Source organism: Lepisosteus oculatus, unplaced genomic scaffold (assembly GCF_040954835.1).
Source record: "Lepisosteus oculatus isolate fLepOcu1 unplaced genomic scaffold, fLepOcu1.hap2 HAP2_SCAFFOLD_64, whole genome shotgun sequence".
Lineage (NCBI taxonomy): Eukaryota > Metazoa > Chordata > Actinopteri > Semionotiformes > Lepisosteidae > Lepisosteus > Lepisosteus oculatus.
The window spans coordinates 375,710-395,000 of record NW_027168193.1 but is presented as its reverse complement, the minus strand read 5'-3'; the positions used below and the strand labels follow the sequence as shown (position 1 = coordinate 395,000).

The 19,291-nt window shown below is 46.9% G+C and overlaps 7 non-coding genes across 7 annotated transcripts; 6 read left to right on the top strand and 1 right to left on the bottom strand.

Annotated features, from left to right (window-relative positions):
• Positions 1-1,748: 1,748 nt before the first annotated feature.
• trnas-aga (transfer RNA serine (anticodon AGA)) lies at positions 1,749-1,830 on the top strand. Its single transcript has one exon. It is a non-coding gene; the product is annotated as a tRNA-Ser (tRNA).
• Positions 1,831-4,018: 2,188 nt separating this feature from the next.
• trnas-aga (transfer RNA serine (anticodon AGA)) lies at positions 4,019-4,100 on the top strand. Its single transcript has one exon. It is a non-coding gene; the product is annotated as a tRNA-Ser (tRNA).
• Positions 4,101-4,313: 213 nt separating this feature from the next.
• On the top strand, positions 4,314-4,384 carry trnag-gcc (transfer RNA glycine (anticodon GCC)). Its single transcript has one exon. It is a non-coding gene; the product is annotated as a tRNA-Gly (tRNA).
• A 1,899-nt stretch (positions 4,385-6,283) lies between these two features.
• Positions 6,284-6,365, top strand: trnas-aga (transfer RNA serine (anticodon AGA)). Its single transcript has one exon. It is a non-coding gene; the product is annotated as a tRNA-Ser (tRNA).
• Positions 6,366-8,553: 2,188 nt separating this feature from the next.
• trnas-aga (transfer RNA serine (anticodon AGA)) lies at positions 8,554-8,635 on the top strand. The gene has a single exon. It is a non-coding gene; the product is annotated as a tRNA-Ser (tRNA).
• Positions 8,636-8,848: 213 nt separating this feature from the next.
• On the top strand, positions 8,849-8,919 carry trnag-gcc (transfer RNA glycine (anticodon GCC)). Its single transcript has one exon. It is a non-coding gene; the product is annotated as a tRNA-Gly (tRNA).
• A 6,439-nt stretch (positions 8,920-15,358) lies between these two features.
• On the bottom strand, positions 15,359-15,440 carry trnas-gcu (transfer RNA serine (anticodon GCU)). Its single transcript has one exon. It is a non-coding gene; the product is annotated as a tRNA-Ser (tRNA).
• Positions 15,441-19,291: the final 3,851 nt, after the last annotated feature.

The following is a 19,291-nucleotide window of genomic DNA, read 5'->3' as shown; positions in this document are numbered from 1 at the left end:
GGTGCCGGCGGTGGGGCGCTCACCCTGAGGTCTGTGCGGGTCCCAATGCCCCAGTATAGTGACGGAGATGCTGTGTTGTAAAAGGGCGCTGTCTTTTGGATGAGATGTAAAACCGAGGTCACAGCGCTCTGTGGTCATTCAAAATGACCACCAAAACCTTTGACAAAAGCTCTTGGTAATTGATGGTCTTCAATAATGCTTCTCCTTTAGGTACATTTTAAATCAGCTGAAAAATGCTGTGAAATGGGGGGGCACTTCAGGCCAGTGTAGGATTTGGGTTACAAGAACCATGAAACTGCACGAGAAAGCCCGTACACTGAATTACACGGCTTTCTATTCAAAGGAGGACAAAAGAAATTCCCTGAGTTCGATTTTTTGCAGCACAGAGAGGAGCACTGTTGTGAGGCCGGTTAGCTCAGTTGGTTCAAGCGTGGTGCTAATAACGCCAAGGTCACGGGCTCGAGCCCCGTACTGGCCAGGTCCTTTTCTCCTCTCTTACCAAAGCTGTTAGGTTCCTTTCCGTGGTGAGAGGGGTTGTCATGCAACGCTGCCACATAGTGCCGACAGACAAGAGTGTTGCGGGAGAAGAGAAAAGTGTTTGAAGATTTAAGAGTGTCTTAGGTGGAGCCAAAATCAAGTGTCACAAATACAAGTGGGAGGATTTCCAATGTTTAATATGGTAAAAATAAGCGGAAGTTATCTGCCGGTCCGGCACAGTCTGCCATGCTTTTGTCATATACTGTAAAGTGGTGTCGAACTGGGTGTCGAACTGGAGCCTCACCATTTGCATATGTGAGGCTCCAGTTATACATCGAGTGTCACATTAAATGACAAAAATGAAGAGAGTTAAAGCAGCTGGAGAGGTTTTCTTACAACTTTTGAGCTGACACAGTTTTGGAAAATGTTTCCTTCACGCTGCACTGTACAACATAGGCAGCCAAGAGTCTCCAAAACAAAACAGAATTGACAGATAGGAGAAAATTCCCACTCATCCTGAAGTTCCCAAAATCCAGCACTGAGCGTAAACAAAGTGTCTAAGTAGCGTGGGAATGCTAACCCTAACCCTAGCTGGAGTTTGAGTAATCCAGCACTGAGCGTAAAAAGATGAGTCAAAGTAACGTCTAATCGGATTAGTTTCCTTAGAGCTGGTTCAGAGTCTGCTCAAGAGTTTACCTTTCACACATGCGCAAAGAAGAATGTTGGGGGTGCACGCTTCAAGGCGCCTTACAGCTGTAGGGAGTGATTCGAGACGATTCGTGGCGTGTGCTCGTTCCCATATACCGTACGCCCCGGGGTGCAGTGCTAGGATGATGTACAATACCGCTTGGGCACGTAACGGCGTTATACGCAAGGTTTTCGTTTGTTCGTTTTGTTTTGCTCTGCTTTGCTTTGTTTTGCTTTCCATCGCGTTGGTAAGAGCGTAAATAAAAAGGCGATTCCTGCGTCTACCACTAATGTAAGAGCTATTTCAAGTGCGACGTGGTGCGGCTTTTCAAATGCTTGTGGGCATTTCTCTGTTGTTGATTCTTTTTTTGTGTGTAACAAAGTGGCATTTTCATGTCCGGACGGGGAGACTTTATCATTCCGACATGAAGCCACCCTTAAGTCCTCTGAGGCGTGTCTGTCTGCAAGGCTTGTATTTTGGAAATGTTTTTATGAAACGGAGAACGACTTTGAAATAGGCTTCCGCCGGCGCCTCGCGATCCAGGTAAGATTGTAGCAAGAACGCAGCGGCAGTGGGGCTTGCTGTAGTCGTGGCCGAGTGGTTAAGGCGATGGACTAGAAATCCATTGGGGTCTCCCCGCGCAGGTTCGAATCCTGCCGACTACGTTATCCGCCTCCAGTCGGTGTGTTTCGGCGCAAGCAAAGAAGCGTGCCTCTTTGCTGTTCCTGGTGGTTTTAAAACGCCCAATCGCTTGTACCCGCTGCCTTGGAAATAAGTTCTTCAGTGTCCGCGAATGGCATTTTGCAGCTGGAAGCAGATGTCGACGCGTTTTGCACAGACCACCAAAAAAGCGTCTTTTTTGAAGGCCCAGGCACTGAGCATTGGTGGTTCAGTGGTAGAATTCTCGCCTGCCACGCTGGAAGCTTGGGTTCGATTCCCGGCCAATGCAGTGGCTTCTGCAGCGAGCGGCTCCATCACTTGCATCCCCTTGCAACTCGCAACTCAAAAAACCCACTGAAGCTAAGCAGGTGTGAGCCAGGTCAGTACCCGGATGAGGGTGAGCTACAGGGGAAAACAAAGCTTCCAGCTGGAAGCGGTGTTAATGGTGCCGGCGGTGGGGCGCTCACCCTGAGGTCTGTGCGGGTCCCAATGCCCCAGTATAGTGACAGAGATGCTGTGTTGTAAAAGGGCGCTGTCTTTTGGATGAGATGTAAAACCGAGGTCACAGCGCTCTGTGGTCATTCAAAATGACCACCAAAACCTTTGACAAAAGCTCTTGGTAATTGATGGTCTTCAATAATGCTTCTCTTTTAGGTACATTTTAAATCAGCTGAAAAATGCTGTGAAATGGGGGGGCACTTCAGGCCAGTGTAGGATTTGGGTTACAAGAACCATAAAAACTGCACGAGAAAGCCCAAACACTGAATTACACGGCTTTCTATTCAAAGGAGGACAAAAGAAATTCCCTGAGTTCGATTTTTTGCAGCACAGAGAGGAGCACTGTTGTGAGGCCAGTTAGCTCAGTTGGTTCGAGCGTGGTGCTAATAATGCCAAGGTCCCGGGTTCGAGCCCCATACTGGCCAGGTCCTTTTCTCCTCTCTTACCAAAGCTGTTAGGTTCCTTTCCGTGGTGAGAGGGGTTGTCATGCAACGCTGCCACGTAGTGCCGACAGACAAGAGTGTTGCGGGAGAAGAGAAAAGTGTTTGAAGATTTAAGAGTGTCTTAGGTGGAGCCAAAATCAAGTGTCACAAATACAAGTGGGAGGATTTCCAATGTTTAATATGGTAAAAATAAGCGGAAGTTATCTGCCGGTCCGGCACAGTCTGCCATGCTTTTGTCATACACTGTAAAGTGGTGTCGAACTGGGTGTCGAACTGGAGCCTCACCATTTGCATATGTGAGGCTCCAGTTATACATCGAGTGTCACATTAAATGACAAAAATGAAGAGAGTTAAAGCAGCTGGAGAGGTTTTCTTACAACTTTTGAGCTGACACAGTTTTGGAAAATGTTTCCTTCACGCTGCACTGTACAACATAAGCAGCCAAGAGTCTCCAAAACAAAACAGAATTGACAGATAGGAGAAAATTCCCACTCATCCTGAAGTTCCCAAAATCCAGCACTGAGCGTAAACAAAGTGTCTAAGTAGCGTGGGAATGCTAACCCTAACCCTAGCTGGAGTTTGAGCAATCCAGCACTGAGCCTAAAAAGATGAGTCAAAGTAACGTCTAATCGGATTAGTTTCCTTAGAGCTGGTTCAGAGTCTGCTCAAGAGTTTACCTTTCACACATGCGCAAAGAAGAATGTTGGGGGTGCACGCTTTAAGGCGCCTTACAGCTGTAGGGAGTGATTCGAGACGATTCGTGGCGTGTGCTCGTTCCCATATACCGTACGCCCCGGGGTGCAGTGCTAGGATGATGTACAAATCCGCTTGGGCACGTAACGGCGTTATACGCAAGGTTTTCGTTTGTTCGTTTTGTTTTGCTCTGCTTTGCTTTGTTTTGCTTTCCATCGCGTTGGTAAGAGCGTAAATAAAAAGGCGATTCCTGCGTCTACCACTAATGTAAGAGCTATTTCAAGTGCGACGTGGTGCGGCTTTTCAAATGCTTGTGGGCATTTCTCTGTTGTTGATTCTTTTTTTGTGTGTAACAAAGTGGCATTTTCATGTCCGGACGGGGAGACTTTATCATTCCGACATGAAGCCACCCTTAAGTCCTCTGAGGCGTGTCTGTCTGCAAGGCTTGTATTTTGGAAATGTTTTTTTGAAACGGAGAACGACTTTGAAATAGGCTTCCGCCGGCGCCTCGCGATCCAGGTAAGATTGTAGCAAGAACGCAGCGGCAGTGGGGCTTGCTGTAGTCGTGGCCGAGTGGTTAAGGCGATGGACTAGAAATCCATTGGGGTCTCCCCGCGCAGGTTCGAATCCTGCCGACTACGTTATCCGCCTCCAGTCGGTGTGTTTCGGCGCAAGCAAAGAAGCGCGCCTCTTTGCTGTTCCTGGTGGTTTTAAAACGCCCAATCGCTTGTACCCGCTGCCTTGGAAATAAGTTCTTCAGCGTCCGCGAATGGCATTTTGCAGCTGGAAGCAGATGTCGACGCGTTTTGCACAGAGCACCAAAAAAGCGTCTTTTTTGAAGACCCAGGCACTGAGCATTGGTGGTTCAGTGGTAGAATTCTCGCCTGCCACGCGGGAGGCTCGGGTTCGATTCCCGGCCAATGCAGTGGCTTTTGCAGCGAGCGGCTCCATCACTTGCATCCCCTTGCAACTCGCAACTCAAAAAACCCACTGAAGCTAAGCAGGTGTGAGCCAGGTCAGTACCCGGATGAGGGTGAGCTACAGGGAAAAACAAAGCTTCCAGCTGGAAGCGGTGTTAATGGTGCCGGCGGTGGGGCGCTCACCCTGAGGTCTGTGCGGGTCCCAATGCCCCAGTATAGTGACGGAGATGCTGTGTTGTAAAAGGGCGCTGTCTTTTGGTTGAGATGTAAAACCGAGGTCACAGCGCTCTGTGGTCATTCAAAATGACCACCAAAACCTTTGACAAAAGCTCTTGGTAATTGATGGTCTTCAATAATGCTTCTCCTTTAGGTACATTTTAAATCAGCTGAAAAATGCTGTGAAATGGGGGGGCACTTCAGGCCAGTGTAGGATTTGGGTTACAAGAACCATGAAACTGCACGAGAAAGCCCGTACACTGAATTACACGGCTTTCTATTCAAAGGAGGACAAAAGAAATTCCCTGAGTTCGATTTTTTGCAGCGCAGAGAGGAGCACTGTTGTGAGGCCGGTTAGCTCAGTTGGTTCGAGCGTGGTGCTAATAACGCCAAGGTCACGGGTTCGAGCCCCGTACTGCCCAGGTCCTTTTCTCCTCTCTTACCAAAGCTGTTAGGTTCCTTTCCGTGGTGAGAGGGGTTGTCATGCAACGCTGCCACATAGTGCCGACAGACAAGAGTGTTGCGGGAGAAGAGAAAAGTGTTTGAAGATTTAAGAGTGTCTTAGGTGGAGCCAAAATCAAGTGTCACAAATACAAGTGGGAGGATTTCCAATGTTTAATATGGTAAAAATAAGCGGAAGTTATCTGCCGGTCCGGCACAGTCTGCCATGCTTTTGTCATATACTGTAAAGTGGTGTCGAACTGGGTGTCGAACTGGAGCCTCACCATTTGCATATGTGAGGCTCCAGTTATACATCGAGTGTCACATTAAATGACAAAAATGAAGAGAGTTAAAGCAGCTGGAGAGGTTTTCTTACAACTTTTGAGCTGACACAGTTTTGGAAAATGTTTCCTTCACGCTGCACTGTACAACATAGGCAGCCAAGAGTCTCCAAAACAAAACAGAATTGACAGGAGAAAATTCCCACTCATCCTGAAGTTCCCAAAATCCAGCACTGAGCGTAAACAAAGTGCCTAAGTAGCGTGGGAATGCTAACCCTAACCCTAGCTGGAGTTTGAGCAATCCAGCACTGAGCGTAGAAAGATGAGTCAAAGTAACGTCTAATCGGATTAGTTTCCTTAGAGCTGGTTCAGAGTCTGCTCAAGAGTTTACCTTTCACACATGCGCAAAGAAGAATGTTGGGGGTGCACGCTTCAAGGCGCCTTACAGCTGTAGGGAGTGATTCGAGACGATTCGTGGCGTGTGCTCGTTCCCATATACCGTACGCCCCGGGGTGCAGTGCTAGGATGATGTACAATACCGCTTGGGCACGTAACGGCGTTATACGCAAGGTTTTCGTTTGTTCGTTTTGTTTTGCTCTGCTTTGCTTTGTTTTGCTTTCCATCGCGTTGGTAAGAGCGTAAATAAAAAGGCGATTCCTGCGTCTACCACTAATGTAAGAGCTATTTCAAGTGCGACGTGGTGCGGCTTTTCAAATGCTTGTGGGCATTTCTCTGTTGTTGATTCTTTTTTTGTGTGTAACAAAGTGGCATTTTCATGTCCGGACGGGGAGACTTTATCATTCCGACATGAAGCCACCCTTAAGTCCTCTGAGGCGTGTCTGTCTGCAAGGCTTGTATTTTGGAAATGTTTTTATGAAACGGAGAACGACTTTGAAATAGGCTTCCGCCGGCGCCTCGCGATCCAGGTAAGATTGTAGCAAGAACGCAGCGGCAGTGGGGCTTGCTGTAGTCGTGGCCGAGTGGTTAAGGCGATGGACTAGAAATCCATTGGGGTCTCCCCGCGCAGGTTCGAATCCTGCCGACTACGTTATCCGCCTCCAGTCGGTGTGTTTCGGCGCAAGCAAAGAAGCGTGCCTCTTTGCTGTTCCTGGTGGTTTTAAAACGCCCAATCGCTTGTACCCGCTGCCTTGGAAATAAGTTCTTCAGTGTCCGCGAATGGCATTTTGCAGCTGGAAGCAGATGTCGACGCGTTTTGCACAGACCACCAAAAAAGCGTCTTTTTTGAAGGCCCAGGCACTGAGCATTGGTGGTTCAGTGGTAGAATTCTCGCCTGCCACGCTGGAAGCTTGGGTTCGATTCCCGGCCAATGCAGTGGCTTCTGCAGCGAGCGGCTCCATCACTTGCATCCCCTTGCAACTCGCAACTCAAAAAACCCACTGAAGCTAAGCAGGTGTGAGCCAGGTCAGTACCCGGATGAGGGTGAGCTACAGGGGAAAACAAAGCTTCCAGCTGGAAGCGGTGTTAATGGTGCCGGCGGTGGGGCGCTCACCCTGAGGTCTGTGCGGGTCCCAATGCCCCAGTATAGTGACAGAGATGCTGTGTTGTAAAAGGGCGCTGTCTTTTGGATGAGATGTAAAACCGAGGTCACAGCGCTCTGTGGTCATTCAAAATGACCACCAAAACCTTTGACAAAAGCTCTTGGTAATTGATGGTCTTCAATAATGCTTCTCTTTTAGGTACATTTTAAATCAGCTGAAAAATGCTGTGAAATGGGGGGGCACTTCAGGCCAGTGTAGGATTTGGGTTACAAGAACCATAAAAACTGCACGAGAAAGCCCAAACACTGAATTACACGGCTTTCTATTCAAAGGAGGACAAAAGAAATTCCCTGAGTTCGATTTTTTGCAGCACAGAGAGGAGCACTGTTGTGAGGCCAGTTAGCTCAGTTGGTTCGAGCGTGGTGCTAATAATGCCAAGGTCCCGGGTTCGAGCCCCATACTGGCCAGGTCCTTTTCTCCTCTCTTACCAAAGCTGTTAGGTTCCTTTCCGTGGTGAGAGGGGTTGTCATGCAACGCTGCCACGTAGTGCCGACAGACAAGAGTGTTGCGGGAGAAGAGAAAAGTGTTTGAAGATTTAAGAGTGTCTTAGGTGGAGCCAAAATCAAGTGTCACAAATACAAGTGGGAGGATTTCCAATGTTTAATATGGTAAAAATAAGCGGAAGTTATCTGCCGGTCCGGCACAGTCTGCCATGCTTTTGTCATACACTGTAAAGTGGTGTCGAACTGGGTGTCGAACTGGAGCCTCACCATTTGCATATGTGAGGCTCCAGTTATACATCGAGTGTCACATTAAATGACAAAAATGAAGAGAGTTAAAGCAGCTGGAGAGGTTTTCTTACAACTTTTGAGCTGACACAGTTTTGGAAAATGTTTCCTTCACGCTGCACTGTACAACATAAGCAGCCAAGAGTCTCCAAAACAAAACAGAATTGACAGATAGGAGAAAATTCCCACTCATCCTGAAGTTCCCAAAATCCAGCACTGAGCGTAAACAAAGTGTCTAAGTAGCGTGGGAATGCTAACCCTAACCCTAGCTGGAGTTTGAGCAATCCAGCACTGAGCCTAAAAAGATGAGTCAAAGTAACGTCTAATCGGATTAGTTTCCTTAGAGCTGGTTCAGAGTCTGCTCAAGAGTTTACCTTTCACACATGCGCAAAGAAGAATGTTGGGGGTGCACGCTTTAAGGCGCCTTACAGCTGTAGGGAGTGATTCGAGACGATTCGTGGCGTGTGCTCGTTCCCATATACCGTACGCCCCGGGGTGCAGTGCTAGGATGATGTACAAATCCGCTTGGGCACGTAACGGCGTTATACGCAAGGTTTTCGTTTGTTCGTTTTGTTTTGCTCTGCTTTGCTTTGTTTTGCTTTCCATCGCGTTGGTAAGAGCGTAAATAAAAAGGCGATTCCTGCGTCTACCACTAATGTAAGAGCTATTTCAAGTGCGACGTGGTGCGGCTTTTCAAATGCTTGTGGGCATTTCTCTGTTGTTGATTCTTTTTTTGTGTGTAACAAAGTGGCATTTTCATGTCCGGACGGGGAGACTTTATCATTCCGACATGAAGCCACCCTTAAGTCCTCTGAGGCGTGTCTGTCTGCAAGGCTTGTATTTTGGAAATGTTTTTTTGAAACGGAGAACGACTTTGAAATAGGCTTCCGCCGGCGCCTCGCGATCCAGGTAAGATTGTAGCAAGAACGCAGCGGCAGTGGGGCTTGCTGTAGTCGTGGCCGAGTGGTTAAGGCGATGGACTAGAAATCCATTGGGGTCTCCCCGCGCAGGTTCGAATCCTGCCGACTACGTTATCCGCCTCCAGTCGGTGTGTTTCGGCGCAAGCAAAGAAGCGCGCCTCTTTGCTGTTCCTGGTGGTTTTAAAACGCCCAATCGCTTGTACCCGCTGCCTTGGAAATAAGTTCTTCAGCGTCCGCGAATGGCATTTTGCAGCTGGAAGCAGATGTCGACGCGTTTTGCACAGAGCACCAAAAAAGCGTCTTTTTTGAAGACCCAGGCACTGAGCATTGGTGGTTCAGTGGTAGAATTCTCGCCTGCCACGCGGGAGGCTCGGGTTCGATTCCCGGCCAATGCAGTGGCTTTTGCAGCGAGCGGCTCCATCACTTGCATCCCCTTGCAACTCGCAACTCAAAAAACCCACTGAAGCTAAGCAGGTGTGAGCCAGGTCAGTACCCGGATGAGGGTGAGCTACAGGGAAAAACAAAGCTTCCAGCTGGAAGCGGTGTTAATGGTGCCGGCGGTGGGGCGCTCACCCTGAGGTCTGTGCGGGTCCCAATGCCCCAGTATAGTGACGGAGATGCTGTGTTGTAAAAGGGCGCTGTCTTTTGGTTGAGATGTAAAACCGAGGTCACAGCGCTCTGTGGTCATTCAAAATGACCACCAAAACCTTTGACAAAAGCTCTTGGTAATTGATGGTCTTCAATAATGCTTCTCCTTTAGGTACATTTTAAATCAGCTGAAAAATGCTGTGAAATGGGGGGGCACTTCAGGCCAGTGTAGGATTTGGGTTACAAGAACCATGAAACTGCACGAGAAAGCCCGTACACTGAATTACACGGCTTTCTATTCAAAGGAGGACAAAAGAAATTCCCTGAGTTCGATTTTTTGCAGCACAGAGAGGAGCACTGTTGTGAGGCCGGTTAGCTCAGTTGGTTCGAGCGTGGTGCTAATAACGCCAAGGTCACGGGTTCGAGCCCCGTACTGCCCAGGTCCTTTTCTCCTCTCTTACCAAAGCTGTTAGGTTCCTTTCCGTGGTGAGAGGGGTTGTCATGCAACGCTGCCACATAGTGCCGACAGACAAGAGTGTTGCGGGAGAAGAGAAAAGTGTTTGAAGATTTAAGAGTGTCTTAGGTGGAGCCAAAATCAAGTGTCACAAATACAAGTGGGAGGATTTCCAATGTTTAATATGGTAAAAATAAGCGGAAGTTATCTGCCGGTCCGGCACAGTCTGCCATGCTTTTGTCATATACTGTAAAGTGGTGTCGAACTGGGTGTCGAACTGGAGCCTCACCATTTGCATATGTGAGGCTCCAGTTATACATCGAGTGTCACATTAAATGACAAAAATGAAGAGAGTTAAAGCAGCTGGAGAGGTTTTCTTACAACTTTTGAGCTGACACAGTTTTGGAAAATGTTTCCTTCACGCTGCACTGTACAACATAGGCAGCCAAGAGTCTCCAAAACAAAACAGAATTGACAGGAGAAAATTCCCACTCATCCTGAAGTTCCCAAAATCCAGCACTGAGCGTAAACAAAGTGCCTAAGTAGCGTGGGAATGCTAACCCTAACCCTAGCTGGAGTTTGAGCAATCCAGCACTGAGCGTAGAAAGATGAGTCAAAGTAACGTCTAATCGGATTAGTTTCCTTAGAGCTGGTTCAGAGTCTGCTCAAGAGTTTACCTTTCACACATGCGCAAAGAAGAATGTTGGGGGTGCACGCTTCAAGGCGCCTTACAGCTGTAGGGAGTGATTCGAGACGATTCGTGGCGTGTGCTCGTTCCCATATACCGTACGCCCCGGGGTGCAGTGCTAGGATGATGTACAATACCGCTTGGGCACGTAACGGCGTTATACGCAAGGTTTTCGTTTGTTCGTTTTGTTTTGCTCTGCTTTGCTTTGTTTTGCTTTCCATCGCGTTGGTAAGAGCGTAAATAAAAAGGCGATTCCTGCGTCTACCACTAATGTAAGAGCTATTTCAAGTGCGACGTGGTGCGGCTTTTCAAATGCTTGTGGGCATTTCTCTGTTGTTGATTCTTTTTTTGTGTGTAACAAAGTGGCATTTTCATGTCCGGACGGGGAGACTTTATCATTCCGACATGAAGCCACCCTTAAGTCCTCTGAGGCGTGTCTGTCTGCAAGGCTTGTATTTTGGAAATGTTTTTTTGAAACGGAGAACGACTTTGAAATAGGCTTCCGCCGGCGCCTCGCGATCCAGGTAAGATTGTATAAAAAACGCAGCCGCGGCGGGGCTTGCTGTAGTCGTGGCCGAGTGGTTAAGGCGATGGACTAGAAATCAATTGGGGTCTCCCCGCGCAGGTTTGAATCCTGCCGACTACGTTGTCCACCTCCTGTCGTTGTGTTCCGGCGCAAGCAAAGAAACGTGCCTCTTTGCTGTTCCTGGTGGTTTTAAAACGCCCAATCGCTTGTACCCGCTGCCTTGGAAATAAATTCTTCAGCGTCTGCGAATGGCATTTTGCAGCTGGAAGCAGATGTCGACGCTTTTTGCACAGAGCACCAAAAAAGCGTCTTTTTTGAAGGCCCAGGCACTGAGCATTGGTGGTTCAGTGGTCGAATTCTTGCCTGCCCCGCTGGAGGCTCGGGTTCGATTCCCGGCCAATGCAGTGGCTTTTGCAGCGAGCGGCTCCATCACTTGCATCCCCTTGCAACTCGCAACTGAAAACCCACTGAAGCTAAGCAGGTGTAAGCCAGGTCAGTACCCGGATGAGGGTGAGCTACAGGGAAAAACAAAGCTTCCAGCTGGAAGCGGTGTTAATGGTGCCGGCGGGGGGGCGCTCACCCTGAGGTCTGTGCGGGTCCTAATGCCCCAGTATAGTGACGGATATGCTGTGTTGTAAAAGGGCGCTGTCTTTTGGATGAGATGTAAAACCGAGGTCACAGCGCTCTGTGGTCATTAAAAATGACCACCAAAACCTTTGACAAAAGCTCTTGGTAATTGATGGTCTTCAATAATGCTTCTCCTTTAGGTACATTTTAAATCAGCTGAAAAATGCTGTGAAATGGGGGGGCACTTCAGGCCAGTGTAGGATTTGGGTTACAAGAACCATGAAACTGCACGAGAAAGCCCGTACACTGAATTACACGGCTTTCTATTCAAAGGAGGGCAAAAGAAATTCCCTGAGTTTGATTTTTTGCAGCACAGAGAGGAGCACTGTCGTGAGGCCGGTTAGCTCAGTTGGTTAGAGCGTGGTGCTAATAACGCCTAATCGTACGGGCCAGGTCCTTTTCTCCTTTCTTACCAAAGCTGTTAGGTTCCTTTCCGTGGTGAGATGGGTTGTCATGCAACACTGCCACATAGTGCCGACAGACAAGAGTGTTGCGGGAGAAGAGAAAAGTGTTTGAAGATTTAAGAGTGTCTTAGGTGGAGCCAAAATCAAGTGTCACAAATGAAAGTGGTTGGATTTCCAATGTTTAATATGGTAAAAATAAGCGGAAGTTATCTGCCGGTCCGGCACAGTCTGCCATGCTTTTGTCATATACTGTAAAGTGGTGTCGAACTGGAGCCTCACCATTTGCATATGTGAGGCTCCAGTTATACATCGAGTGTCACATTAAATGACAAAAATGAAGAGAGTTAAAGCAGCTGGAGAGGTTTTCTTACAACTTTTGAGCTGACACAGTTTTGGAAAATGTTTCCTTCACGCTGCACTGTACAATATAGGCAGCCAAGAGTTTCCAAAACAAAACAGAATTGACAGATAGGAGAAAATTCCCACTCGTCCTGAAGTTCCCAAAATCCAGCACTGAGCGTAAACAAAGTGTCTAAGTAGCGTGGGAATGCTAACACTAACCCTAGCTGGAGTTTGAGCAAACCAGCACTGAGAGTAAAAAGATGAGTCAAAGTAACGTCTAATCGGATTAGTTTCCTTAGAGCTGGTTCAGAGTTTGCTCAAGAGTTTACCTTTCACAGATGCGCAAAGAAGAATGTTGGGGGTGCACGCTTCAAGGCACCTTACAGCTGTAGAGACTGATTCGAGACGATTCATGGCGTGTGCTCGTTCCCATATACCGTACGCCCCGGGGTGCAGTGCTAGGATGACGTACAATACCGCTTGGGCACGTAACGGCGTTATATGCAAGTGCGGGACGTGAGGGTTTTCGTTTGTTCGTTTTGTTTTGCTCTGCTTTGCTTTGTTTTGCTTTCCATCGCGTTGGTAAGAGCGTAAATAAAAAGGCGATTCCTGCGTCTACCACTAAGGTAAGAGCTATTTCAAGTGCGGCGTGGTGCGGCTTTTCAAATGCTCAACAGGATGACTTCGCATGCACGCGTGCTTTCATGCAGTCGTGTGTGCAACCATGTCTGCTTACGTGCAAACGGGCGTGGTTTCATGTATGCAAAAAACTTTCCTGGGCTCTTCTGAAGCACATAAAATTATTTGGAGATATACATTTGTCTTGTTTTCCTCTTAGGCTCTAGAATTGATAACTTTATTTTCATTTTTGGCATTTTTCATAATTTTCTAGAAAGTGGTTGCAAGCCCGATATCATGCAAAGAAACTTCAGGATTCGGGGATCAGTCAATGGATTTTCTTCAAAGTTGGATTTTTGCACTCTGTTGACCAAGAGATGTTGTTCTATAATGTTTTTTTTTCAAATTTAAAAATATCATTTTTTCATGGAGCTTTGAAGGGGATGGATTCACCCTCCTTTAGCCAGGACAGAGCTCCAGGAGCCTGCGTAGGATTCTAGCTTTCTCCCCTTGCAGGCACCTGGCACAGAAGACAATATTTTTTTCCTTAAAATCTTTTTTTTTGTGTTCCTTGTTGTTCCAAACTTAATTTTAATCACTTTTAATTAGAGATTTTATTAAAAATAGTGCAATAAATGACTAATTTCACAAAAATTAATGTAATATAAAACGGATGTTTTCAACTTTATTGTAGTGTTTTAGAAACTAATATGTCTTCAAAAATGGTTGTTTTTCACTCCTATGAATGAAAACTGTTGTTATATGATGTTTTTTTTTTCAAATTTTAAATGATCATTTTTTCATGGAGCTTTGAAGGGGATGGATTCACCCTCCTTTAGCCAGGACAGAGCTCCAGGAGCCTGGGTAGGATTCTAGCTTTCTCCCCTTGCAGGCACCTGGCACAGAAGACATCATTTTTTTCCTTAAAATCTTTTTTTTTGTGTTCCTTGTTGCTCCAAACTTAATTCTATTCACTTTTAATTAGAGATTATATTAAAAATAGTGCAATAAATGACTAATTTCACTAAAAATACTAAAAGTAATATAAAACGGATGTTTTTAACTTTATTGTAGTGTTTTAGAAACTAATATGTCTTCAAAAATGGTTATTTTTCACTCCTAGGAATGAAAGCTGTTGTTATATGATGTTTATTTTCAAATTTTGAAAAAGCAAAGGATTCTAGCTTTCTCCCCTTGCAGGCATCGGACACAGAGAACTTCATGGTTTTCCTAAAAATCATTTTTTATGTTCCCTGGTGTTCCAAACTTAGTTTTAATCAATTTTAATTTGTTATGTTACAAACAGGGTAATAAAGTCTTAATTGGACTATAACTAATGTCATATTGTCTGCTACAAAACTGATATTTTCAGCTCTATTGTAGAGATTCTAGAATCAACTAATAAAGAATTGAAATAAAAAAGGGCATAAGAAGACATTACCAACAACGACCACATGATGGAGATATTGTCTAGACATTACCAACAACGACCACAAGATGGAGATATTGTCTAGACATTACCAACAACGACCACAAGATGGAGATATTTTCCAAAGAGGCAAGAGGGGCAAAGCTGCGATAAGGTAAAATCATTTTTTGAAAGAGATTGTTGTCAGAATGCACATCCGTATCCCAAACAGAATCTCTAGTAAAATATGATCATTTGTGAAACAGGCAAATGAGTGTCAGCTACAATATGATTGCTACATATCTGCATTTGTTGGTATTTAAGGAGTAAGAGTGCAGGTTTAAACCTGCGATCCAGTGTGTTGAAGAATTTCACAACACTACCTCTAGCACATATGGAAATAAATCCTCATAATGATTATTGCCCTGGGCATGTACCAAAAAAGCAGTGAGCATATATATATATATCACTGGGTTGAAGCTAGAAACACAGAATAACTGCAAACACATCCTAAATACAGTGTTCCAGCACCTTTGACCTCATCCAGAACGTATCATTTCTTGAAAGGGATTGCTGTCCGAATGCACATCTGAATCCCAAACAGAATCTCTAGTAAAATACGATCATTTGTGAAACAGGCAAATTGTCTCAGGGGCCCATTTCTCAATGTCAGACACATGTATGCAATGCTTTCACTGTGCATTGAGCAATAGGGATCAAAAACACCGCAGGTAAGGTTAGAAGTCATGTTCTATGATCATTTCTTTCAGCATTAGGGACTAAATATACTAAACGTATGATGCTAAAATGTTATTTTTACATATATTAATGTAATAAATGATTGCTTATGCTTTATAAACAAATCTAATTATAATAAAAGCTTAAGTTTTGTATTTATCTTGTACCATAGAACATGATTTTCTTTGTATTTCAAGCCCACAAAGTGTCCAAATGATGCACCTTTGACCTCATCCAGAACGTATCATTTCTTGAAAGGGATTGCTGTCCGAATGCACATCTGAATCCCAAACAGAATCTCTAGTAAAATACGATCATTTGTGAAACAGGCAAATGACTGTCTCAGGGGCCCATTTCTCATTGTCAGACACATGTATGCAATGCTTTCACTGTGCATTGAGCAATAGGGATCAAAAACAGAATGGAAACAGACATGGAAACCAACGAGGATGGGATTTGAACCCATGCGTGCAAAGCACAATGGATTAGCAATCCATCGCCTTAACCACTCGGCCACCTCGTTAACAAAACTGGGCTGTCCCAACTGGGTTGGCGCGCTCCAGATGATCTTTTTCTTTTTTTTCCCTCGTACTCGAGGGTCATTTTCCTGTTCCACATGCGATTTCAACATTTTCCTTGGGAGATGTCAAGCCAGCAAGCCACTGCTGTGGTTCAGTGGCCAGCGTGGAGTTCAGTGGCCCTGTTGTACACAGAAAGCACATTGAGCTCCTTGGACATGAAAAGTTCCAGATAAAAGCCATTTGTCATCCTTTCTCTTGGTGTCGATGTTGCTATTGTATGTAAAGGTGGCAACTTGCTCAGCGAGCAGACGGAGCACACACCGAATGCAGATGTGTCTGAGTGGTGTGTCCAAGTGGCTGCAAAAGGACAGCACTCCCGGGGCGCTGTGGCTTAGTTGGTTAAAGCGCCTGTCTAGTAAACAGGAGGCCCTGGGTCTGAATCCCAGTGGATAACCGCCTACGGCTAGACTTAATTAAATGCAAGTATTCATTTCCTGTCTTTAACACGACTTGTTTTTCTTAAAATGGATGCAACTTGCAAAACATGAAATACAAACCTTGCTAATCAGCGCTAGCAGCTGGCAAAAAAAAAGAAGTCAGCAATGTTTTTTTTCTTTAACCTTAACCCTGCTAATGGAGAAGAGTTAAACGACCGAGTCTATGCAGCTTAAACGGTGCGCACGTCGGGTTCTTAGCTGAAAGGGTGGTAAATCACGCTCACCCCAGTCCTTAATCTTTTAAAGAGGATACAAAATTGAACCTAGTCGCCACATCACATACATCCTGTTCAATGATAAAAAGGTAACATCTATCCTCGCTCCAGAGTAAATCTCACGTTGAGGGCATATTTTTTTTCACTTTACCGTGAATCGGGCTCGGCTGCACAGAGGAGAGAGCAGAGCAATGAGGTCACGGGGACAGGGGAGTCACACGCTGGCTGTTTGAACACGCGGAAGATCACTGAGGGATCCACAGTATATGGACCCTCCGTGCGCAATCAGTCCGCACTCCGGACTCTGAATCCTGCCATCCAAGTTAAGATCTCGGCAGAACCTGAAGCGCAGTTCCTTCTTAAAACGTAATCTGGTGAGCATTTCTAGAATCGTACTTGTATAGATGCAGCCTTTAATGTGTTGCTAGGTTAAAATTGATGACTTCTTGTATTTCAGTAGGCAACTGCCCTCTTGATTTTGGATTTAATTTCTTTATTACAGTGGCGCTTTTATGAAGCCAAGGGACCAGGGAGCTGCCCCAGTACTGGGATGGCCAGTTCGAAATCATAGAAACTATTGTCAATTCCAGTCCCATGTCAGTGCGAGCAGGGATTTTGACATCTTGTTTTGCTATGTTCTGCACCAACAGGCAGGTGGCTCGGCCATTCCGTTCCAGTTTGGGGGTACAACAGACTGCTAGGTTCAGTCTGATAAACTGAGCTGATGGTTGGAAGAAAACCATCTCAGCGTCCATTCTCTGTCCCTTCTTTAGGACAAGGCGTACCGGAAACCCTGCTGTTGACGCAGGAACGATCAGGTCCGATTCGTTTACTACCTGGCAGGCCTGAGGAATCGTCTGACCTGACCGAATGTTCTCGGGGTCACCGCTTAGAGAGTGGGCATCTGGGTCCACCCGTTTCCACAGCACACTGTTTACTGTGTCCAGCTGGGCGCCCAGTCGAACCAATAGGTCTGCACCAATGCAGACAGAATGGGTCAGCTGAGGTGCTACCTGGAAGTAGTGAGCAAACTTCCTTTTTCCGATGGAGATGGAAGCTACACAGCTTCCTTTGCTCCAAATGGACCTATGAGGTGGGGGTGCCCACCACAGAACCTGTGACTGCGTCACCAGGGTCACCTGACAGCTTCGCGACAGGTCCTCGAACAGACCTTCACTGATTATGGACTTCTCAGAGCTGAGGCTAAGAATTACATCATCAACCTGCACTTCTGCCACCTGGACCCCCTCCCACCACCATGGGGTGGTAGTCCTGGACCCCCTGAGGTACCAGGGTGCACAGAAAGGACTCCCATTCATTACCGGACAGGGAGATCCACTCTTCTTCAGGGATGAAAAGGGGGTGTGCTTTACCTGGCGGGTCAAGCAGCTGCTCGGAGCACTGCTCCTGTAGTTGGGAGACCGTGGGAGTGCTGGCCTGGGCAGGACTTCCCTGTAGTTTTGGAAAGCAAGAAGAGACATTTATTCTCGTCCAGAGGAACCAGGAGGAACCTCCAACTCAGCTATAGTGTTCAGTGGGCACTGTGTGATCACAGCATAACCACTGAATCCCCCTTTTTGCTGTGCAACAGGCTTAGGGTTTTTGACCTGAGCCCACAATTTTCCACGCTGGCAGTCCACCAGAGGCTCCAGCCTGTCAAGCAGGTCTTGGCCAATGAGTAGTGGCTCTCTTTTTAACCTAGAGATGTAAACAGGATGCACCATGTTCATTGGCCCGAACCTAAGTGCCACCCACACTCGGTGTGTGATCCTGGCATGATCCTGGGTATAGCTGGAAATATCTATCTTACACGGTTCTACCTTAAGTCTGATGCCTTTTCCTTTCGCTACTCGTTTGAGCTCGCTGAGTAGATCGGCTGACATCAAACTAATTTCAGCCCCAGTGTCAATCAGTGCTTCTCTATCTAAGACGTTTTCAAGAAAAACCTTGATATAAATACGCCTTGCTTTGCCTTTCTGGCTGAGATTCCCTAAGAATTGTTGGAAGCCTGCCTTTTCTTTGACTTCAGGGGCGGGGTCAGCGCCCAACTCAGAGTCACAGCCTTCTTCCAGGCAGGAACCCTCCCACCCAATCAGATAGACTGAGGGAGGGGCTTGGGACGGATCCCCGCCTCCTCCAGTGAGAAGGGGCGTGGTCCCCCTAAGCTCATTCACACTTCTGGCATTCGGTGCGGAAGGTTTACCCTGTCCTGATCTCTCAGGCAGGGCTTGTTCAAGCCTGGCCAGGCGGGCTGCAGTCGACTCCCTTCGTCCAGTCTTATGATAGACTCTGCCTGAGCCCTTGCCTTCCCCGTAGCGCTCACGGCGGCTCTGACGCTTAGTGCGGTCCTGCCTGCCTATTTTGTGCCGGGGCTTAGCGAGCTCAGGAACCTCAGCTGCCTCGAGCTGAGGCGAGTCGTCAACCCTGCTGGCTTTAGTGGCGAACACGGCCGTTTTAGCAGGTTTTCGCTCTGAGGAAGCAGAGACTTCAGCTCCCCAGGCTTTTTGAGCCAACCTTCTAATGTCAGCCATTTTCATCGCTGTGTGTGCATCACAATCATTTTCCTGACTGAGGGATGCAGATTAGCAATGAATAAACCTTTGAAATTCACGTTCTCTTCGCAACCCTCTTCATTCCGCCCTGCAAAATAAGTGCGCCTAAGCCTCTGATAATAGTCGCGAGGGGCTTCAGCTTTTTCGTGCTTAATATGGTGCACAGCAGCCACGGCAGCTATGGGATCGATAAAAGCCGAAAATTCTCCGATCATTGCCTGACACAGCTCCTCAAAGCTATTACAGACTTCCGGTCCTTGTCTAGACATCCACTCGTGGATCGCTCGGCTGGTAGTTTTCCTTACTTACATAGCCTTTTCCTGTTCGGACGCTTCGGGCATAAACTGCAAAGTATATCTCAGCTCATCGATGTAGGTCTCCACATTATTCCCTGACACTGACGGGTCAAACCTTTCTACATCTTTGGCTAACTGCCTCAGGGAGTGGAGGTTAATTTTTACGGTTTCTCCGCGGGCAGGGAGACGGCCGTGATCAGGAGCAGGGGGTCTATGCCTGAACTGACTCGCCCTTGCGTTTCGCGCAGGACTCGGCGATCTCCCCCATGCCGATCCGACCACAGACCCTGGCC